Raw genomic sequence first — 25,099 nt, 5'->3', positions numbered from 1 at the left:
TCTCATCGGTGGCAGTGGGATTAGTATTGTAATTCGACGTCGGATACCAGTCGACTTAGCTGTGAATGAGTACCTGAGTCAAATCAGGGTGATAATCTCGGGCGAGCGCAATGCTGACCACATTGGACCACCCTGATCCAATATGGATTGTTACGCCAACGATTATTATTATTATAACGAATGTCAGTGCAACTGTGCAAACCCTGCAAATAAACTATGCTTCCTTGGATTCTTCAATCATGAGCAGCGTTAAAAAACAAACTGTCCAAATGTGATCACAAGTTATAGCTATAATGTTCAATGAAAAAAGGCGTCACACACATGCAGATCACACACTATAGAATCAATTTCTTTCATCTAATAACTTTAGGCAAGTGGTGTACAATAGCAACATAGTCAAGCACCACAACCTGTGGTGTGGATTAAGTAATAAGCAAAATTTATTCTTCGTGTGTGAAACGAAACATTTGTTAATAAAGGTTTAACAGCCATGAATTAATATAGACATTCATCTGCAGGGATCATTATATTTTCCGATCTGCTTCCACGTTATCGCAGTCAACGAATTTTAAGCATAATACACTTTTGGGCATACTCTCTGACGAACTATACAAGATGTCTATCGTCAAATCAGAGGGATAGTTTTTCCACTATCGAATAACAACTGAATTACAGAAACGGTTGTTGTTACACTTGTGGGGTCCTACCTCCCCGCCTCTGTGAGCAGAAAGGGACGCGATATGCAAGCGAAGGTAGGTGAACATCTAGTGAACGAAGTAAACAACTTTGAGACCGTTGATAATTTCTCCTATCTAGGGTCGAAAATCACAACCGATAACAGCTACGATGATGAAATCCGCGCACGCCGTCCGGTTGTGAATAAAATCCGGCTCAATAGGCTACGGTGAGCGGGTCATTTAATCCGTATGGATGAGGATGATCCAGCCCAGAAAGTCTATAAAGGGAATATCTATGGTAGAAAAACAAGACGCGGCAGACCCTGCCTAAGATGAAGCGATGGCGTAGGTCAGGATGCCAGACAGCTTTTGGGGATATCGAATTGGTAGACCTCGGCGCAAAACCGGGATGTCTGGAGTTCCTTATTAAGGCAGGCCTAGACCGGATACCGCTTGTTGCGCCGTTGATGATGATGATGATGATCGTCCCTGGCGATTTGATTTTTATGAGCATTATACAATCTCGGAAATATTCTCAAGCTATCAGATGTTGAGGGAACCTATACAACCACTTTCGCCAAATTCTTGGGTAGCGGTAGAGCTTGAAAAAAGTTCAGTTAAGACAGTCGTTTGACCACCCACAAGCAATTAGATTCATTACACGTGCAAGAGGGCCCCTACTAATTTTAACTAGAACATCTGAAAGAAAAATTACTCGGGAATATTAGTCTGAATTTATTCTAACATTTGTTTGTAAGGCAACATACCTGTTCCAATACCTTCATAGAAACATATTTGGATTTATACTATGGACACTGGTTTGATCACCCCCTTGCCGCTCCACGTTTTTCTCACAGTTGTTCCCATGGCTTCTATTTGGTTTACTTTATTTATTTCTTAAAGTCATAGGGACAATAAAAAACCCAATCAAATATCACCTTTAATGATTATCTCCTCTGAAATACTTCTATCCTACTTATTCCCTTATAGCATTATTATTCCACCTCCAAGAGATTTCTTTTTATTGTTTGTGAGAAATAAACAAGATTTTTTTTATGATTTGTATAAGTAATGAAAATGAATCCTCATCCACCATTTGAAGGTTCTCCTCCACCTCGGGATTACTTCATCTGTTTTTTCTAGCCAGACTCTGGGCACTATTTATTTTTTATAGCTGAAGCAATTCGTCCCTCCACCATAAACATTATAGAAAATAAAACTGATTTTTCGAAAATATTCATACAAGTAGCAACGGAATAAGAAACTTGTGAAGAAATTAGTGGAGTCGTTCGTTAATTAGCAATGCTCCTTGCAAGGACTAAGATACCCCTTTGAAAACCACTTCGTATGTATGAACTGTTATTGATCCTTTTCCCATAACCAGCGTCGGCGGCACGAAAATAGGGACTATACTCTCTATACCCTAGACTCTACTCTCTATTTTCATAACTTGCAGTAAATCCTCTCTTCTGCAGATTTATCTACTCGTTGCGTCCTAATTGCATTGGAACAGATTTATTACCATAAGAACGCGTTTTGCATTTTCAACTCAAATCCAATTCCCCGGCTGAATGTGCGTGCACGCAAGTGAGTACGTCTATACCTATATTATTGGCAAATTATTTTATTCGATAAATTTGTGCCCAAACGAACATTACGACACTCTATTCCCCATGTATCTGCGAGCTTTTAGCTAGAAGCATGTATCCACGGGCTGCCATGACTACAAAGCTTGACTTGCAAGTGACTAGCTCTGACCCAGACATTTGCTGCTTGTGGCGGTTATAAAAGAAAATTGCAATGATTCCGACAAGTGCAGCCAGTTTTGCTGTTTCTTTAGTTTGGTTGTTATGGCTCAGATTGCCTAAGGCGCTCCTCTGCAATTTGCTCTTTGAAAGTCAAATGTAATTTTTGGAAGTTTCATAATTTAACATATAATCATGCGGTTTTGTGTGGTGTGTGTTTTAGGTTCGCTTAAAAGTGAAGGACGACTCAGCAGTGGGAGCATTTTCGTTGCTTTCAACATACAGTCAATTTCTTTTAATGAGCCAGACAGGAATATTATTGTCATCAACTTTTTGAAGAATCGGAGAAGTATTCAATGGCTGGAAGTCCAGACGACGATTTTTTGAGATGTTCTTGATTTTGCAAAAATACAAGTCCACTTTTTCTTCAGCCAAGTGACCAGTATACATAGATGTAGCTTATGAGGCAAGACCGTGAAAGGGTCTTTATTTTCTTTTCTCATTCGATTATCGATAAAACATATTTATATAGTGGTAGTAGTACGTTTTATCTAGTAGTAGATATAAAACATATTTATATAGTGTTGCAGTCTTGTAGAAACTTGCAATCAACCTACTTTTGCATCGTTACCACCCTTAACGATAGAGCCTTTATTATGTCGCAGATTTAGAAAGAGATTTAATTCAACCCGCTCGTTTCTTTTTCATAGCCCGTTATACATAAAGGATTGCCCACCAAATTATCAAATTATATATCAAGGAGTGGGCCGCCATCCAGGCACATACTAACCCATTCTGACTGGGTCGTACATTATCTGCAAATTAATGCCAATTTTGTCCACTGAGATGATGACCTCTTGCCGCTGGTAAATTCCTCAATAGTCTAAGCTAATTGGTTACATTATTTCCATAGAGAAGACCAGAATTGACCACTAAGGGTGTGTAATTATGATAAAAGCTACCATACTTTCTTTCTTTTCTCTATCTTTTCCAAAGACGGTCCCAAACCCGATTTAAAAAGGTAGTAGGAGAAGTCTTCAATGTGTAAAAGACTGAAAAATATCTCAACGGAGATGGCGGTCATATAGGGAACACTCCTCCATTTCAGCTATGAGCAAACGCTATATTAAGGACCGCATTGAGAGAGGTGAAAGTTTGTCCGTGGTTTTGTAACATGTGAAACATTTCATTCGCCTTGTCTAGTGACAATCGGACGAATGAGTGCATTTAATAATATGCAGCATCTCGTTTTCTCCTCACGCATTTAACATTCATTATCTTTTCGAATATACTCCTTTCAATTTAGTAATTCCCACACCGACATTCATTTATATCCAACATTTAATATTGAAAAGGACTAATTTTACTTTATTTACAGACTAGTCGGAATACCGAAAGCTAGCGCTTCGAATATAAAGGTTCAGTGTTCATCTTATGTGAGAAACTTTCTACGCATAATTTTCGATTCATTTGCGGCTAATAATCCAAAATATTCCTTCATATGTTTTTTAAACTACAAATTATACGTACATATACAGACGTAGATATTATGTTCACCCTAAAAAAACAAACATTGTCTATTACCGAATATTGTGTTCTATATGCATGTATATAAATTGATCATACACCTATTTTCGATTTACTTCGTGCATAAAAGTATACATATGTACATATAAAGTACGTACATTGAATACCGTTTGTTCAATGTCCAAATATATTTATCTGAATAAGGCACTATCCCAAAACTTCGAGTAATTGATATTGACATATAAATGATTAAAAAACTAGAACGAAATGTTTCCCTGCTACCTCCCATTCATGTGAGGTCACTTTGTTGTGGTATTGACGAATTGATATCTTATGATGACCTCATATACATTTTAGAATGCATGAAATTCACATAAAATGTAAAATTTCCCTTTCTATAACTTTGTTAATAATAATTGGATTTCCTTGAAACTTCCCAAAGTTATGCCTCATGTTATCCCTTATGCAAGTGCAAGTTTTGTACTTCCATCATGAAATTAAGGAGAATTTTCGGCTAAATTTCTAAAGTATGCTAACATACTATTATTAACTTTATTTGTGCCGATGTCGAAAATTAATGTATTTTGCGAACTAGATTTCGTTTAGATACACCCCTGTGATTTTTTTCAAATTCTTCGGTTGTATAGGTCCTGAGAACGAAAACTGTTACACTTTTTTGGGGTCATATTTTGCGTCCCCACTCCTCCTCATTTCACCCGATATTAAATTCGGTACCAGTTTCGAAAAATACTAATTGAGCCCTTTCATTCGATCTCCCACACCGCCTCATTCTGTGGAAAAAAACTGCACTATCCTTTCGCATGTATGGGGAGCTCCCCGTTAAACTCAACATAAAATGACGCCACTGGCTGTATATAAAGGGATCCACAAACCGCACGTTCTCACCAATTTTTTGTCACTTAAACACAACTATATAAGAGTAATAAGAAAACGACATTTCGCGACGGTATGTAGCGTTGTAAAAAGCTTCCGCAGGAATAATATATACCAAACTATAAAACGGCTATCAAGAAATCTGTTAGAAAAGAGCCGCTTAATATTTGGTAGATGGATTGTAATTTATTCCCAACACAAACATCTTTCCAAACCTTTCTTATACGTATTCCGGTTCTGTCCAAAAAATGGTGAAAGTACAGAACTAATGAAAAAGGAATTGTCCTTTTTTATGAAATTCAACTTAAATTGTCAAAAATTTTCGAAGGGAAAATTACCTTGGGTCATTGATTCCATCAGTCTAGACTTCCTATATTAAGTTCCTAACCCAACCAATATCTGTAGGGATCCCTACGAGACAAAGTCCCCTCAACTCAGGACAACTTTCTTTTCCTAACTCGACATTTTAAATCTTCTCGTGCCGTCCACATTCATCTGGTCATTCAACCAGAATCCCTCCACCCCCAACAAATAAATTGAAAAAGTACGATTTCTTTTGTTAGCACTCAACTCGCACTTATTGCTTTTCACCTTTTGAGAATTCTGTAATAGTCAGCTATCTAGAAAAAGTCTTTCGTTTTTTCCTCCAATTTATCTATTTTCTGCGCGAAATAAATGAGCAAATTACGGGCCATAATCTCTGCAATCATTTGAAGAGGAATTCGATTTGTATAAGGAATTGGTCAACCTATTCTATCCCAGTTAATCAAAATGTTTCGTAAGTGACTTTTTTGCGTTTACGGTTAGCCTCAATTACTCACAAACCAATAATTGGAATATTCAGTAGAAATTCTGGAGTTATTGCTAAAAGCCTATATCAAATTGAGTATAATTATTATACCACACACATATGCCTGAAATTGATTAAATCGCAACCAAAGTGACGATGCTAATCACATATAATTACACCGTTAATATAATACGTTGTGGTAAAGTCCTTATTTCTACTGAAAATAACAAAACATGCATCTGCGTATTCTCACAGACCGTGCTCCCAACATCACCTTCAAATATTCATGCCACTAAAAAGTGTAAATAGATGTACAAGACATAAATGTTTTTGTCATTCTACAAAGGTGGCCGAAGACCTTGTAGATGTAGTATCAGCCTTTCCCCCTTTGACTATTTCTCGGGCTTGCTTCAGCTTCAAATTGTGGATGTATATACATATGTATCTTTTTCATCCCGTCGCTACTGGCTTGTCAGTTTCATGGCATTAATCGTTTCATCAATAATCAAGCAACGAAAAGAGACATTGTGAAGGTCACCAGTTGAAAGGCGCAATCATGAGGCTCAAATTTACCTAAATGTCGAGGTTTAAAGCTTCGTTTGTTGTTATTTTAGGTGGGCAAATCTAAATACAAAGTAGGGCAACATTTTATAAATTTGCAAATCACTAATAAAAAAATAAATTTTAAAGGAGCAACGACGAAGCTTCACCTCGCATGGAATGTTAGCCTCGTATCACTTGACATTCGCAATGTTTGCATTGGCGGTTTCAGTATAATCAACCTTGATGAATATTTAAGGAACCATCTAAACCACCATAGACTTTCAAATTATATCTCATTTCTCTGCATGAAAGCAGCATGAACTCTCCCTCAAATGTGTTGTATATAATTTAGCGATGGTATATGTGCATATTGTACTGGATGGCGCAGAAAAATGTGTCCTCGGGAACGAAGAAAGAACAAAAAGTTTTTAATCGTTTATTACCAAGGAAACAGAATATGTATGTAATTAATTTTTAAAGTATGACCACTCTAGTGCTCATAAATTGGAGCATAAACTTTTAAGCTGTGTATATATGATTTAAATTCAATCCTGTATCAAACTCTCTGACCATGAATTGATAGTGATCATTCATGCATTGTGTTAATACGATATTATCTATTAAGGCAACTTACTTTAGAAGAAAAAAATTCATTCTTTCATTGTAATGAAAGATGCACAAATTCTCAAAGTTATAGAGGCAATGGGAGTAAAAATATGGTAAAGTACCATCACGAGTACCGATGCTGACCGTCGTAGCTCTAAAGCTTCAAGGCAACCAGTAGCGAACGTTGAGCAGCACATCTTGAGGAAGATGACATATTTGAAAAAGTTGAAAGAATATTATATGGTACTGACATTGCAGACGGAAAGACCGAAATCTTCAGCGGAAGTTGGGCGCAGACTGGTAACACCCATGAAATCAACGCTGGATGGAGCAGACCCTTCTGTTAGCAATAATGAGCGTAAAAAGCGAAAGACCAACACATCAACACTTTAACAACACACAACTCAACAGTTTATTGTGCTCCGCACTAGGGCCTACTTCCACGCTTTTCATGGGGATTAAGACTGGTGTGCTGGGAGGTGCTCAAATGAGCAAGAGAGATCTCAACGAAGCTTGCTCTCCCCAAAGGAATACGGACGGTAGGGAAGAAGAGGACGTATGCACAAGCTTCAGTGTCATTTCTGCCCGCTTCCCTTGGCGTTTCCTCAAAGGATAGCAAAATGACGGGGGGACAATTTACCATCTTCCGGAAGTGCCTATAGAAAGGATTTTGGAGCCTGGTATGAAGCCAAGATTTAACCATCAAGGTTTTTGCAATGAGCTCCTCCATTTGGAGTGCAATGATGATTTGCCTTAAAGTGGCTCCAGCAGATAATCCCAGCCATGAGCTCTGGCGTTTGGCCCAAGTTCACTATTGTGAACCCCGAACTGTGCAGGACGGAATATGTGGGATACCTGGCCCTCGAACGAAGGTTGGGGGCATCATCCACATGGTGGGTGAACAGAACTCGGGCATCGCCTTAGGACACTAAAGGGTACAGTTCATAAATGCCAGGAAGAACAAATCTACAAACGTGGAAAGTTTTAGCTTGGTATTCGAACTGCACCAAAAAAATCTGATGTTCAGGAGCAGTCACCATATGTTGTTGTCTTGTTTTTGGATAAATTGAAATTCAATCATATCAGAAAACTGTAGAGCATCATCTTCATTTTGAGAGCGGACAACAACGATGGTCTTCCACTCATACAAAATAGATCAAATTGCAGCCCCTTCGGTGCGCTTCTTTATAATGGAACTACGTATCAAGTATAGTGGATACAACGACGGAACCCCCGTATGGGGACTCACATTGGCGAAAGGACTACAGATTAAATCCTACCTTTTAGTAACTTCTCCTACATGTTTTACGGAACCAGCGTCTTTCAAACCTAAAAAGTCCAAATTTTCCAAAATATAATTTTGTCGGTATGTCGGTATCAAACTATACAAAAAACACCTGTTTTTCAAATTTTTGAATAATAATTAATGATCATATTTTGAATAAAAAAAAAATTTGAAAAAACATCAAAAATTATTTTTTTTCCCTATATATAGCTTACCTTTATCTAGTAAACTAGGAACACTTTAAAAAAATCTGGACTACCCATCAATTTTATATCATTATTTGCTTTATTGAACCGGCCTGAAAATATAATGACAATGGTATCTTCTAGGATGACGACGGAATTAATTGCAATCCAAACTACAGGATTTTATATCTAGATGTCATGAAAAAATAGCAGATTGGGGAAATTATATTTTTCCCAGACCAAACGCCATGGTCTACTAAAACAAATAACAATATAAAATTGATGAACTGCTCAGATTTTAAAAAGCTGGTATAGAACTTGATAGTAAAATGTTGAAAAAAAATCCGAATCAGAAATGGAAAAGTCTGAATTTGAAATGGCAAATTCTTTACCAAGTCAAGGTAAAGTCTGAAGTTGGTTTCCTAATTTCTGAAACTAGTTTGGAAAATTTTGAATTGCTTTTAAAGGTTCTGAATCAGACTTGCAAAACCCATATATTTCAAGAGTGTATTTATGTTACCCAAAAATTATTATATTATGGGCACTTTTTACACTCTGACCGCAATTCAAAGAGGGTTTTGAAAATTGTGACTTCCCGGAAATGAAATAACATATTGAGTGTTTTTATTAGAAAGATAAAGGATGAAATGAAAATAAAAAGTGTACCCGGTTGTTATTGTACACAGGATTGTATTCAGGTTAATAGATTTACAGGTGGTTTTTTAAAGAAATAATAATAAAGGGCCGAGCAATCTCAAAAAATATCCGGAAAAACCCGGTGTCACAAAAAAGTCTTAATACAGTTAGTAAGAACAAGTCGGGAAACCAGAAGCTAGACGCTTCAGGTATGAAAGGTTTCGTGTATTTCCTTTATAAAGAGATTTGAGTGTGCATTTGTCCCATTAGCATGTAGTACGTAAAATATGCATATGTTATGTGAAAATAGCCACTTTCAAGTGATACCTAGTATAACTTTATTAGTTATAGTGCGATTTTCACCAAATTTGACAACATCATGCTCTATACTGTAACCTACATTCCTGCAAAATTGTGTGATTCTAAGGTGAACTTAAAAGGGGATTTTCCTGTCAATTACTAAAAGTTATAGTAATTTACTATTATTAACTTTATTTGAACAGGTATCGGTATGGAGGGTATTTCGGAGCCTAGGTACCATATAGTGGCAGTCCCCTGATTTTTTTCAGATTTTTCGGTTTGGTAGTTTCTGAGAATGGGTTCGTTAAAAAAAGGACCACTTTCAACCCCCGCACTCCCCACCTTTCCAACAAAAGTCAAAACTAAGACCGGCTTCGAAAAGTACTAACCGAGACCTTTAATTTGATATCCCACATGACTATATTTGATGAAAAAAAAATTTACACTCCCCTTTTGCATGTATGGGGACCCCCCCTTAAATTCGTCATAAGACGATGCAACTCACTATATGCGTAAGCGTTCACAGTTTCCACCTTTTTACCAAATTTGGTGTCAATCGCTATAACCGTCTCCGAGAAAAATACGTGTGACGGACAGACAGACAGACAGACGGGGGTGCTGACACCTTCCAGCGCCCCCTGAATGTGACGCCGATTCCACCAGTCACCAGGGACGAGCTGCTAGAGATCTGCAGTCGAATAGGCGACAGTAAAGCCCCGGGTCTTGACGGCATACCGAATAAGGCTCTCAAACTTGCCGTCAAAAGTAGACCGGATATGTTCGCGGAGCTGTTTGAAACGTGCATGTCGGAGAGTATTTTTCCTGCACCATGTAAGCGGCAGAAGCTGGTACTGTTGCCTAAGGCTGGCAAACCCCCAGGTGAACCGTCCTCCTATAGACCCATATGTCTTCTAGACACTATGGGGAAAATGTTGGAGCGGGCCATTTATAATAGATTACTTCCAGTCGTCGAGAGCCAAGGGGGCCTTTCAGATAGGCAGTATGGGTTCCGTAAAGCCAGATCAACCATCGATGCCATCAAAATGGTTACTGGCTTGGCCGAAAATGCAATTCACGGAAGGGGTTGTCCCAGCAAATATTGCGTGGTGGTGACCCTAGATGTGAGGAATGCATTTAACTCGGCCAATTGGAACCTTATACGAAAGTCCCTGGCGACGATTGGTGTTCCCACCTACCTCGCCGCTATTATCGATAGCTACTTGAAAGAGCGGACACTCTGGTATGATACCGATGACGGATCCAAAGAGTACGTTGTCTCCGCGGGTGTCCCCCAGGGCTCTGTACTGGGCCCACTACTGTGGAACATCATGTATAATGATGTGCTCAACCTTCCGGTTCCGGAGGAGGCTACGGTGGTGGGTTACGCCGATGATATAGCACTGGTTGTGGTTGCAAAGCATCTCGAGGATGCTGAGTTGTACTCAAGCGAAGCAATCAGTGTTATTAAGGCTTGGTTAGAGAGTGCTGGACTGGCACTCGCGGAGGAAAAGACGGAAGCGGTCCTCATCACTAAGCGCCGCAAAAGAAATTACGCCTGCATTAGAATCGGGAATCGTATCATCACTTCCAAGCCGGCCATCAAATACTTGGGGGTGATGATAGACGGAGGACTTAATTTTAAGCAGCACATAGAGCATACTTGTAAACGAGCATCCACCACGAGTATTTCTCTGGCAAGGATGATGCCGAACGTAGGAGGCCCGCGGCATACTTGCAGGCTGCTCATAGCCAGGGTGGTGAGCTCTATCATGCTGTATGCAGTCCCAGTTTGGGGAAAAGCACTGCAGGTTTTAGGCAATACACATAAACTGAGTGCGGTCTACAGAAGAACATCCCTAAGGGTGTGTTCTGCCTTCAGGACCGTCTCAGACGATGCAGCGTTCGTCATCTCGGGAATGATGCCGATTGACATCCTGGCAACTGATGATAAAAATGATGAACATTTATAACACCAGGTCCATCTCTCCCTTATCTCAGGTGAAAAAAGCCGAAAGGGAGAGATCCATAAGCAGGTGGCAACAGCGATGGGACCAGTCAGAAAAGGGTCGTTGGACTTCAGGTTGATCCCTTCCATCGGGGAGTGGCTGGATAGAAAGCATGGGGAGATCAATTATAATCTCACCCAGTTTCTCACCGGCCATGGAGGATACCGTCAATACCTGTACAGGTTTAAATTGGACACCTCGCCTAATTGTCCAAATTGCGGGGCCCCAGAGGACCCGGCGCACGTTTTCTTCCAGTGTCCTAGGTTCGTGGAAGAAAAGAGGAACCTGGAGGAAACTCTAGGTGAAGTGCTATCACCGGAAAATTTTGTCCGAAGAATGGTAGCCTGTCAGGAAGGCTGGGATGCGATCAATTCCATGATCGCTGTAATCCAGGAAAAACTGCGAAAAACAGAAGAAGTGAGAAAGACGCGGTTACGAACCCCGCGGGTAGACGGAAGGAGACCTAGCTAAAGTAAGCTAACTCCGCCCCGTGATGTAATACCTAAAGGTGGTCCCACGGGGTAGGGGGGGGAGTCGGAGGTGGTTTTAGTGAGTAAAAATCCCACACTCTGGCGTGCCCAGGCCAGAGTCTTTTGAAGATTTCCAACTCCTCAAAAAAAAAAAAAAAAAAAAAAGACAGACAGACGGACAGACAGTAAACCCATTTTAATAAGGTTTTGTGTTTACACAAAACCTTAAAAATGGGCTGTTTTGTGTTTTCTTGTTAGTTGCTGCTACAAGTTCTGACTTAAAATTTTGAAAAATTATTCTTGAGACTATATTCTAACAGATTAGTAAACAAAAAGTGAAAAAGTCATCTTATTGCAATGGCTAAAAAACGACCCGTTTTCTGAGCTTCTAAAGCAGGTTGCCTCCTTAAGGGGTTATTCTACTGTTATTTTTTCCTTTTTACATATTTTGATAGACGAAATATTATGTTGATATATACTTTGGTTTTAATTGTATTATATAAGCATATTTCCAAGCGTCTGCCAAACGATTCCCATAAAATAAAAATTAGTAATCAAAGTTTCTTCTCAAAACATGTTTTTTAGAGCTTGGGGTAGCACAGAGAAAAATTGAAGGAAACGATTTAACTCCAATTTTTTATAAATTCCTGGCATAATTAATGACCGCATCCATCTAAAGTTAGACAAAATTACTAATTTTGGAAATTTGTCGGCGACAAAAATCAAACATTTAAAAGCGTGCCAAATTCCCAAAGTTCAAAATCTACGGCTAAATTTAAGTGGGTGCCCATGATTTCCCCATACATGCAAATGTAAATGCAAATTTTTTTTCATCAAATATAGTCATGTTGGGCATCAAATGAAAAGTCTCGATTAGTACCGGTCTTTGTTTTTACATTTGATGGGAACGTGAGGAGTGCAGGGGGTCGAAAGTGATAATTTCTTTAACGGACCTAACGAAAACTACCCACCCGAAAAATTTGAAAAAATCAAGAGACTGCAACTATATAGTGCCTAGGCTCCGAAATACCCTCCATACCGATATCTGTTTAAATAAAGTTAATAATAGTAGTTGCATATTTTATAATGTTAAGTAGTTGGCTGCAAAACACCCCTTAAGTTTATTCTAGTACACATTACTTGAACCATATTCTGTGAATGATATGTGTGGGGAGCCAACCTTAAACTTAACGCAAAATGGCGCTACTTGCCGTATATAAAGGGATTCGTAGACCACATATTCTCGCCAATTAATCATGTGACAATTTTGCACCATTTCCGAATAAATCGAGTATGACAGATAGACAGACATTGAATAGATTCTAAGAAGGTTTTTGTTTTACACATAATCCTAAAAAGAGCTGGAGAGAAGTGGCTTCTTCATTATGGGACTTTGGAAGATGCAGTAAATTCGTGCGAAATTTTAACTGCTATAACTTTAATACTTTACAGTATAATGCGCGAAACTATCCTCAATGCTGCTCCTAGGATGAAATTAAGGAGGCTTTTTTTATTATTATCAAGTTTATTTGAGTAGATATCGGAATGGGACATAATTTGAGGCCTAGATTTCATATAAGCGCATCGCTGTTCATTACATGTATGTGGAATTATATAGTTCCCATATGGTCACCAAATTTCGGTTGAATTGGAGTTTTACACAAAAACTTAAAACTTTGCACAGAAACACAAATTTCCCAACATATAAAAAATTGCTTCGGTCGATCTGTTATTTGTGTTTGTGTTTCGCAGCGGAAACTGAACGACGTCGACGATAAACTAACAACAATGGGTTGTATCTATTATACGACGAACTAAAAGCCGCCATCTGTTTTAAGATCCAAAAAGTACAATTATTGTATAAATAATTGACGCCAACCGAGAATACGCTGCAGAAATTGCAAAGCATCATTCGTGGTCCTTTAGATTTTATCGTGTCCGGATGGCTCAAGTGGTAAGATTGTTGGGCTGTCGTAGCGGAAAGTCGTGGTTTAAATCGCACTGGTGACAGAGGGATGTGTTATCGTGATGTCAAATAAAAAGCTTTTGGGTTCCAGATAAAAGTTGGAGTCGGTACATATCCCGCAGTTGGAGGACTCCAGTTACGACCGTCAGCAGAATTTTGTTGCGTAACCCTTTTATTTTTAGCTTAAACTTTTCAAGAAAATTCTCGCTAGTTGTTCAGAATATTACTAATATAATGTCGAAATTAGATTGAATTGCAAATAATTCTTACCACTAAAAAAAATCTCAACAAAGTACATGAAAAAAAACCGCCTAATGTGGTTTCCGGATGGCTCAAGTGGTTAGAGCGCTGGGATGTCATAGCGAAAGGTCGCAGTTCAAATCGCACTGGCGGCAGAGGGATTTGTTATCGTGACTGGATGTCGGATAATAGTCGACTCAGCTGTGAATGAGTAAATTGAGTTAAATCAGGATACTGATCTCGGGCGAGCACACTACTGATCACATTGTTGCCTACATTGTACAGTAGTGTATCATTACGGTCTTGAATGAAGTACTCTGACACACTTCAAGGCCCTGGTCCAATGTGGATTCTTGCACCAACGATTATTATTATTACTATTAATGTGGTTTCCCCCCTGAAGCAATGACTGAAATTTTTCTTACCCAGCAGTTTCCTTTGCGTACACTGGGTTCATATCTGTAAGAGAAACACCCTGAGGTCAATTCGGGCGTCCTAGTTTAGGTTTTAATGTTGCAAGCTTTTTAATGACCTTACGATTGGTAATACGTATTATGTTTCCAGGTCCTCTGTGTATCATTAGTTCCATTCTATAATGTGATCAATAGCTTCCTTAGAATTGGGTATTTTTTTCTCAGCATTCATTCTCACTGCAAAGGTAACACTGTGCGCAAAAGTTGTTGGGATATACCGACTGAAATTTTTTTCAATTCGGAGTTTCTTCGTATTTCACCATAAATAATTGCTCAGATACATAAGATTTGAGAAACTGGACTTACAACATTAATGTCCGCCGGTACGATTCGATCTTATTTGGTTCAGGACCATTGTAAATGCAGGCCCTTTCCATTATTGAGGTACGTGAAAATAACTTTAGAGTGGTTCTAATATCTCTTTTTTTAATTAGTACAATATTATTTTTAGGATCGGACCAAATAAACCACAATAGATACTTATCAAAATTTTAGAACTTCTTTTAGTCTCTTTAATCCTTTGTAATATATCGCAAAGTATGACAAATCATATGAAAATCTTACAAAATATTATGGACAAAATTCCAGAGCGAGAAAAGAAATCTACAAAAATGTCTGATGCTATCAAAGATAACATATTTAACATAAAAAAACGTTTCCCCGACGAGCAGGTATATATTACTGCTAATGGGAACGTTTTATCACAATAATAATTATTCTTACCATTCTTATTATTCTTTCATTCTCGTCAAAATCTAGAAAAATTAATTAACCCTTGTTGGCAATCAAAATACTCATTAACGAAAGTATAGCCTTACATATGTATGGAAAAACAAAGGTGCAATAACGCTTATAAAATGTAAGAACTAAACAAAAGTTATCTCTCCATCAACATAATTTAGATTCAACCACCCATGCCTTCAACGAAATTACAGAAAGTGCTAAAAAGCCCTAAAGAAAGTTATCTCATTTCCCATCTGCAAAACCTTTCACAAACAGCAGAAAATGGCTGAAAAGTTTAAATGTTTTTTAAAAGGGGATTTTTCTAAGATTCGCGGATAGAAGTACACCAAGATCCGATCTAGAAAAAGGACGAGCCTTAATTATCTTAAATCTCCCACATCTTGAAAGTATCTTTCAATCAGGCCCACCAACGAAGACTACATCATTAGCCCAGTTAGTTCAGATAATTAATTGGAAGAGTATATGACTCAAAGTCAATCACCTTACGCCGGAAACAAGGGGATTCTAAGGAGGCTTACAAGTTGATTAAATCTTCAGCAATACGAGTATGTTAAAGGAGCTCTTTAAATCTTGAATTGCGTAATACAACTAAGATATTATTGTTGTACATAATATAAAGAGTTCACAAAGGCGAAATGAAGAGACTCCGCCGCCTAGACCTCCCTCACTGTGCAACTTGTTACCAATTATTTATGGCTGTGTATACTCATTCAATGAAACTGTTCGAAGTAATTCAGGACTATAGGAAAACCCACCCTAATGAGCTCAACTAGCTTCATGCATTTGGGGAACTGCCTCAGTCTGAATGCGAGCACAATTTCCTTTAAACCCGTAACAGCTACGTTAACCTTGCATCTGTTACATTTTATTTATGCAACATTGAATGATTATTTTTTTATAAGTTGAAAAAAGAACTAGGTTTTTTTCCTTATCCTGCAAATATTTTTATTTTTTCCCCGCATACAATTGTTTCGGAGACCACGTGCATCCTCCTCCTTCCTCAGTGCTGATACCTAATCAGGTATCAGGATTTCATTTCTTACAACTAATGAAGGGATTTTTCTTAATTAATTTAAATTTAATTAGAAAAGCAAATATGATTATTACACTTTTAAACTCTATCATGTTATTTACATAACATGCTGGTCTCGGGCTCAGATAGTGGACGAGGGTTTGAGCTGCTTATTACTTTCCTTAGTAAAACTGAAATAAAATGCTGTGGTCAAGGAAAGAGATAAATAAAATATGGTTGGAATAACGCACTTTACTTGTTTTTTCTTGGTGACAGACAGAAAAAAAAACGAATTGAATTTCGTTATAAATAATCATGCCAGTTAACAAGATTCGGAAAAATACTAGGGTATTCACGTTAGTCAAAGCGAGCCTCGTTCCTGTAGAGAAATGAGTAAGGGGTCTTGACGCACGGTATCCAGATGCAAGCACACTAAACCTAGCAACATTGATCCGTTCCTGCAAATTACATATTGGCACCTTCGGAGCGATATCTGCGCTCTGTAAGGAACTCAATGGTATGATGTCAAGAAATAGGACATAGTGCGCGAACCTCTGGAAACTCCTATACTTTGGTAGTCCCCGCAGTCAATATGGCGGTAGCATTGCTATCCCTGAAATTTCCGTGACGCCATTAAAGAAGTCAAGCGATTTGATGACCGGTTGCTGAAAGTCGCTATTATCTCAGCTGACCGCGCGACTCGTTTCTTAACGGCATACGCGCCATAGACTACCCGATACCGAAAAAAATGCTTTCTGATATATACTTGATACAAGGACCTGTAAAGTGCCTGCCGGTGACTATACCGTCATTGTGGTTCATCTTAATAGCCATATCGGCAAAACGGGGCACGCCAATCAATGCTATGTAAAGGCTTTGGAACACGCAAAGAGCGTACCATGTACTTGTCAACATTCGATAATGAGAACCATGCTAGACTATCGCACCCCAATATTGGCCGTTAGCGGCTGCCACTGTCGAAACAACGTGAGAAGCGTTCATTGGCAAAAGCCAACACCAATGCAAACAGGATATCGAAAACTGGTCCGTTAAGAGGCAAGATTCCACAAGAAGACAAGAACAGTTCTTTGTTTACCGACTTACGGACCGCGACGGACATATGGTAGGAATATTTCGAGCTGATTTCAATAGCCTTTCGCCCAGTCTGCTACTTGCACATAGGGAAGACGTTCAACTGTGGAAAAATAAAGTTCGATATGTATCAGAAATATCAAAACCGTTTCTGTGTCTTTTCCGGTGTTAATCAAGGAAGCATCCTCTCGCCACTCCTTTTTGTTCCCGTCTGTCATGCAGAATATTCAATGCCCCGCGCCTTACATACTGCTCTATGCAGGTAATGCTTTCCTAGCGGGTCGCAACAAAGTTGATCTCGAGGAACTGAATTTAAATAATTAAATAACGAATTACCGATCGATCAACGAAACAACGTTCTATCAAGAACCGAATGATCTAAGTATCTCGAATCACTGCTATTTGCCAATGGTGAACTGTGAAATGATAGTACTTCACGTATCAGCGTAACTTGGTTGAAGTGGTATTTCATAACTATCATTCTTTACAATCCACGCAAGAAGGCTACATATAAAAAGTTCGTTTCCCGACAAATTGCTTTAATTTGCATGGTGGAAGAAAAATATCGCACATGTATGCAATTCTTCAATCCCATATACAAGGAAACCATTTAGGCGCCATCGACACACTCTGCATAGTATTTTTGACCACGCATATACCGCGCAACTTGCATATACGCCATCACATTCCATGACACCTCCTGTATGTAATCTTCGATCAGTGTAATAACGAAACTCTCAAAACAAAAATGTAACGCGGTGTCATTTGCGCTACAGCCTTCTCTAATTGGATTGACCGACTACCAAAAACAATAAACACCGCTTCTCGGTAATTGAGACGGAAACATTGTGTTGAATCAGTGATATGCTATGATCATGACTTGCCCCCACCGTGGATAAATTGAGAGAATTCACTAGTTGATATTGACTTGAACATCTAAGTCGACGGCAAGTAACGATAATTTGATACGCCAGAAAACGATTTGAGAGCCTTTTTACTCCGTTTAGGCCAAGCCCATGGTAGATCTGGATATGGCGAATTCGATACCGAACGGAACATAGCTGAAAAGATAAGAAGAAGATGCACAAACATAAGGATACTACAATTATGTATTCCACATACAGTTGCCTGCAAGAAACTTTCCCAAAGTGTTTAAAAAACTTTCAAAGTGCTCATTGAGCTGAGACTTAAGTATACACTCAAAGTATGGCCGACTTATCATAAAAAGACGACTACCACTTGGGATGTCGAAAATGGTTTTTGATTGGTTCCTGAAATGTACACACGTTACTTAGCAAGTATCAAGAGCCCCCAAAATGTTCCCTATCGTCAAACTAAATAAGAATTCCAGTGGCATAAACTGGGCATTCACAGACCCAGCGAAGTGAGATGGTAGGACTCTGAAAATTATTTTAGAACGGTAGAGGTGAACCCAGTGTAGAACTTTTGCTAACGACTACCCCAAGACACGCTTTCATGGCCTGGAAACTGATTTCGAACAGAACAGAGCATTACATTTATGCAGTGCTTCGCACCAACGAAAGTTTCCTATATGGAGAAGAAGGGCGGTATCTATGCACAATTACAGGCCGAAAGGGATTGTAAGACTCCCTAAATGTGATATTGTGATCTTAATGGGTAATCTGAATGCCAAAGTAGTCTCTGCCAATTTTCACTATTTTATCATTGGAAGCAGCTTTTTTAAACACAGGACCTGCCATAAGTTCAATTAGATTTCGACTAATCGGCAACAAACATCTAATTAGATCGACTACATCGCGAGTAGATTAAGGAGTTATCTTCCAAATTTGATCAATATAGGAATGGTGTGAGCACAGAGCTTCGTGACCATGAAAAAGTACGAAAAGTGCAGTGTAGCGTACGCCTCGAAAGCGGGATCGCACCATAAGTTTGCTCAGGAAAACAGAACCTATTGCAAATAATAACAATTTCTTTGTTGTACACCAAATCACGAAAAAACCTGCAGGTGACCGTAAGTTCTGTAAAGGACGTTAACGGTAGGCTTCTCATCCACGATGGTGAGCCGATAAAGAAATAGAGGGAGCACTTCACCACAATTCGCAATCCTGTAACATCTCATGGAATCTCACTTCTTTTCAATAATATAGTAAGTTATATTAACATGCGGATGTGGACGAATCATTGTGCCGCAATGTGCAGAGGACTTTAAACTTTTGAAAAATCTTCCAGTGATAAACTCTGTCATCGATACTTTTTCTTTTTCCTCCGTGCTATCGCTCAAGTCTTCTATGTTGCCTTGGCCAAAGTGCTTCAAGGTGTTTATTGGGCGGTCATCTTTCTTCATGGGAACGATGGTCAAGATTTCTGAGCGTCAGACTCTCGATCTCGTGACCCAGAGGATATTTTCTCTTATACCGTGTTCTATCTAATGACCATTTCTTGGCGTATCTCTGATTGAGATCCTTTCTTATCTTATTCTACTTTAAAGCGTAAAACTAGACAAGTGGAAGGGTTTCAAGTGAAGCTTGTTTTCACACACACATATTCACCTCACACATGTATTTTGGAAGATCTTCGTCAAGGTCCATTCCCAATTTTCTCATTTGTGTAGGATTGCGCGTTGATAATCAATGAGTCGGAGACACTTTATCTCTCATTGCACATTCCGAAAACGAAATCCTTTTTCTTCAGCCTTTGTCCCGTCCACAAGCGGAGTCGGCTCGTCGTGATCGGTTTGGCCACTTGGCTCTATCGAATGTCTGATCTGGGTGCAATCTCGAGGCTCTTAAATCCCCATCCAGCGTATCAAGCCACCGTTGTTTTGGCCTGCCTTTCGTTTACCGTCGATCAATCTTGGCAAGTGAATTCTCGTTAGCTCGAATTGCGGACCATACCATCGAAGACGCCTCTCTCCCAATTTTTCCATGATCGGTGCAACCCCATAACGATCGCAGATATCCTCATTTCGGATGTAATCAAAACGTGTCACGCCACTAGTCCAACGCAACATCTTCGTCTTCATTACCGCAAGACGCGGTTCATTGTCTTTTATAGTCGGACAACATTCAGAACCATAGAGAGCGACAGGACGGACGACATTGTGGTAAATTTTAGATTTGAGATGTTCGTTGATACGTCGATCACAAAGAACACCAATTGTGGAACCCCACTTCATCCAGGTTGCGTTAATGCGTGACGCAAATTCACAACGCAGTTTTCCATTGGCTGATAGCTATGGCCTGAGGTATTTAAATCGTTCAGTTCTGGACAGATCACTGCCGCTGACCTGTATCATGAAGATCGGTCGTCAAAAATTCAGTTTTGTTTAGATTCAATCTGAGACCGTGTTGCATGAGGCGATCATTCCATTTTTGGACAAGTTACTCGAGATCATTTTTGCTATCAGATACTAGGAAAACATCATCTGCATAAAGCAATGAGTAGGGCGCAGGATGTTGGATATCCCGTGGGACGGTGTCCATAGCAAGAACAAAGAGGAGTGGTGAGAGGGCGCTTCCTGGATGAACACTAACAGAGACACAATGTGGTTTTGATACACCCGCCATACTTCGAACTTTGCTTGTGTATTGCGTCAGTAGTTCCGCAATTTTTGACAAATCCGGCTTGATTCACGGTTATTTCAACGATTTCGCAAATACGGTTGTGAAGAATGCTTTCAAAAATCTTCATGGTATGCCAAAGTAATCGGATCGGACTGTAATTTGAACATTCTGCTGTACTACCTTCCTTTTTCCATATTGAAACAGTAGTACTTTCTTGCCAGTCAGATGGTGTTCTTCCTTCCTGAATAACCTGATTAAAGAATTCACTGAGCTACAGTGTTGGCTCCCAGCTTCCTTTTATTGCCTCCTTGACTTCGGTTGCACTGACAGGTGAAACTGATCCAAATGTCGGCAACGATTGTGGAAGTGGTGAATGAGGAAATTCTTCAGTTGAAATCTGCTCGAAGTATTCTTGCCATCTATCCGTTGCGACCCGAGGGTTGGTAAGCAAAGTACCGTTCTTGTTATTAACGCAACAGTAGTGTTCGTTATCCTGTGTGCATTCGTTACGGCTTTTAGCAAGTCGATACAGATCTCTCTCGCCATCCCGAGTGTCCAGTTTATCGTAAAGATTTTTGTAATGGTCCACTCAGGTGACAGCGACCGGTTTCTTTGCGCGGTTGGCATTCTTATAAATTTGCCAATTGGCCAGCGTTTTATCGTCGAACAATTTGTGGTAGAGGCGTTTCTTTTCACGGACCTTCATTTTAACATCGTCATTCCAAAACCAAGTATCTCGGTTGATGTACCGCTTATTCGGCTTGGTGACCCCGAGGATTGCAGAGGCCGCTTTGTGGATCGTGTCTTTCATTTGGTTCGGCGATTCTTCCACATTCGTAATGGTCGATAATCGCGTGAGTGAGATCATTTGTTCTTTCTCCTCACGAAATCGCCACCATTTAATGCACCGCGGGCCAGTGCGTTCCTTACGCCGTTTTATCGGTGGCTTAATTCGCAGGACGGCAATCAACGACCGATGTTAAGGTGCGATGATCTCATTGGGAACGGTTTTGCAATCAGTGACAATGGTAAACTGTCGGCGTCAATGTCTGATGGGTCTTCGTACCTTTCCTATTCGCATTAATGAGCAGAAAAAAGAGAGAGGTCGAAAAGTTTAGGAAATATTGTTTCTACTGGCGACGGTACCGAACTTGATATTGCTTAACGCCTTATAAATCTGCCTTTGTTGTTTTATCTAAAATGTGAATATACAGATATCTCAACACCAATATAAAGTAGAAGTTCTTCCAGCCAAGGTCATCTCTTCGCTACTGTACGGGGGTAGCATATGGAAAATGATCGCCAGTCTTACTCGAAGGCTCCAAGCTTCCATTGATTCATGTTGCCCGTTGAGAATCAACTTACTCTGAACTAAATCAATAATAAATGAAGAGTTTCCACAGTGTACAGGCCGGATAACAGTAAACGTGTTGATGAGAAGGCGGATATAACAGGGAAGGGTGACAACTCCATTGCGGGTTGAGGCATGCAATGGAACCCACTATCACAGGATGGCCCTCGAATTGATCGCTTTTGAGCTGCACGGAAAGGTGGAGAAAGAGTGCTAGCATCTCGTAAAGTCGTTGAGAGAATTGAAGTACACTGCCAAGAATAGACAGCGCTGGTACGTATGTTGTCCCACATAGACTTTTAGAACTTTGAATCTTTCCTGATTTGACATTTTTATTAGTCCCAGCGAGCCTCATAATTCTCGTCAACTCCCTAATGTGTACCTGTATAAGGAAAGGCTGTTAGAATGGGGTTATTATATGAACTATATACATATGTATGAATCTATCTCCACACGAGTCAGATCCTGCTTTAATTTTTATAAGAATTTCTCTCTCGTACACGTAAGAGCGTGGGATACACAGGGCTCCTTAAGGAAAAATAATTGGAGAAACACCACTTAAGCCATTGTACATATGAACAGACGAGGCAACAAAACATCGTTGATGGATGTTGACAGCATACATATTTGTTGGATACAGCATTTTGTACATCGATACACGTGGCCACCAGTGTTGGGCATCCAAACCATTGCCCAACGTTGCTCAGTTGAACGAAATATCTGTATCTGGATGTGTGGGAAAATATGTATAAAAATAAATAATGACATTCGGAAAAGGAATATTACTTTACAATGGAATGCGTACGTCCATGTGAACAAGGCACACTGAGAAGTTTTTTACACTTTTGAAGAGATACGCTCTCAAGTTGGAGTCTTCAAAATTACTGAAAATTTACAGAATTACGCCGATGTGGCCAAATTCGATAAATTATATTAAAACTTTTGAATGAGAAGGATTTCCTTCGTGGGTATCATATGAAGGATAAATGAGTATGTGCACGATTGATACTCAAGACGGAAAAGGGGGAACGTTGGAGATTTTGTAAAGCATGTATGGAAATAAGGGATGTATGAAAGGGTGTAAAGTATGTTGAAGATGTATGAAAGAGTGTAAAGTAGAAACACATGAGAAGATGAGAAAAGAAATGCCTTGAAAAGAAGGAATTACTTAATCGTGGAGAGATCAGCATTGACATCGGCGCTTTCAAAAAAAATTATACATAAAAGTGAGAATACTCTTGTATAACTTTCTATAGAAATTTTGCACAGAATTGGGGATTTTGTGAATTTGCTGTAGGATTAAGAATCTCGAGGATTTTGAAGACATATTTTATAAAGAATTTCGAGAAGGATATGATGGAGCAATTTCAGAAAATATATATGAGAAGAGGAACTATCTAGAGGGCGAGTGCTATGAAATATTCTTCTTTTGGGGATGCAGGTCAGGGTAGATGTTTATAAAACTTGTAGGTGGTAGAGTGGTTGAAAAAAAGTGTCCACAGTAGTGTTATGATGTGGCATGAAATGAGGTGAATTTACTTACTCTAATGATATAATAATGTAATATAAGCTCATGTAAGAAAAAGAAAAGAGTCAAAAACATTCATCTCATATAAATGATAATAATATCTGTTGTTGTGTGGGGATGCAGGATGAGTTTTGAATATCATGTCATCTAACTTTTAGAGGAACTATTTATTTGCAACATTTAGAAGGGAGTTATTAAGTGTACATGTTTTTAAGATTCTGTATTCCACTAGGATGACAAGCTGCGTGTTCATTTCTGGGAGAAGTTAGTGGCTGCAATTAAATAAAACTTTATAATTGAAATTATGGATCTCCTTAGATATTTTAGGCACTAAGGACCAGTAATAGACCTTCATGGTTCCAAAAAATGAAGATGGATGAAAATATTGAACAGTTTACTGGAGACGTTTAACAAACTGAGATTATGAGCAAGCACTAAAGCCAAAAAACGGTTGTATATACCATTCGTTTTCGGTAAAGGCAAATAAAATCCTAATTTCATACAGAATTTATAAAGTAACTGAAGAAGAATATTTTCAACTAAATGTATTCTTAGCCAAACGAAACCGGAGTACGTATAAAAATCCGGGAAGCATCCATCAGTAACACTGAAGTGTACTGTTTCGCGCGGTTTATCGGCCAAAGCGACCATTGGTCGACATTTATTTCAGAATGAAAACAAAAACGCAGTTCCAATACTAGTGTTCAATATCAAGTAATGCTGTAAAATGTTTAATGCCATCTATAGAAAACCATCCAAACCTGGGGTTCTAACAAGATAGAGCAGCCACAGCGCACATTTCATGGAAACCAATAATTGATGTTAAATGACAAAGTAGTACCTGCAGAATGCACAACAGGGTTCCTGATTAAACCACGAAGGCTTTCGAGGAAGACATGTTTCGCAAGTCTTCATTACCGACATACCACTAAACGCCACTATCGTAAAGAGAATTATTCTACTTAACCAATGGGTTGATAGGGTACAGTAGCGAAAATATAATTATCTGGAACAGCTGTGTTAGCAAACTGGTTGAAATAGCTAGTTCACGGTAGTGAACATTAACCTCAAACTATTCGCGATGATCTTCAAGACGTCCTTATAAGAACGGTTATTCTCCGCCTAATGAAAGAAACTTACGTTTATACTTTTACCCATATCTGATAAGTAAAAGCCACTATAAAATCCAATATGTACAATAGGGGACAAAAAAGGAAACAGCCGATTCAAATGAAATGAAATGCTTACAAAAGGAAACGTCAACTTTTTCTTATCAGTTTTTTTTACGTTTTGTTGCTTGCTTGAAAATCAGAAAAGCATTTAACTTTCTTTCATAAAAAAAATCAACTGTTTTTCTAAAAATCGAAAGAATCTTTATAGTTAGCAATTATTCTGTTTATTTTAGATATCTAATAACAAAAACACAGCCCTCCACAACACCTATAAGGGCGAAATGGTTGCCGCGATAACCGCAGTGAACAGAG

General features: G+C 39.0%; 1 protein-coding gene and 1 long non-coding RNA gene across 3 annotated transcripts in view; one reads left to right on the top strand and one right to left on the bottom strand.

The window, feature by feature from the left end:
- LOC119655631 (mannosylglucosyl-3-phosphoglycerate phosphatase) overlaps nt 1–25,099 on the bottom strand; it is a 114,847-nt gene that overhangs the window by 74,351 nt on the left and 15,397 nt on the right. The gene's annotated exons all lie outside the window — the stretch shown is intronic.
- Nucleotides 2,445–4,216, top strand: LOC119655654. The gene is made up of 3 exons (XR_005249934.1): nt 2,445–2,581; nt 2,646–2,904; nt 3,801–4,216. It is a non-coding gene; the product is annotated as an uncharacterized LOC119655654 (long non-coding RNA).

Source organism: Hermetia illucens, chromosome 1 (assembly GCF_905115235.1).
Source record: "Hermetia illucens chromosome 1, iHerIll2.2.curated.20191125, whole genome shotgun sequence".
NCBI classification, from domain to species: Eukaryota; Metazoa; Arthropoda; class Insecta; order Diptera; family Stratiomyidae; genus Hermetia; species Hermetia illucens.
Note: the sequence above shows the minus strand (reverse complement) of the source record. Positions and strands in the feature narration are given on the sequence as shown.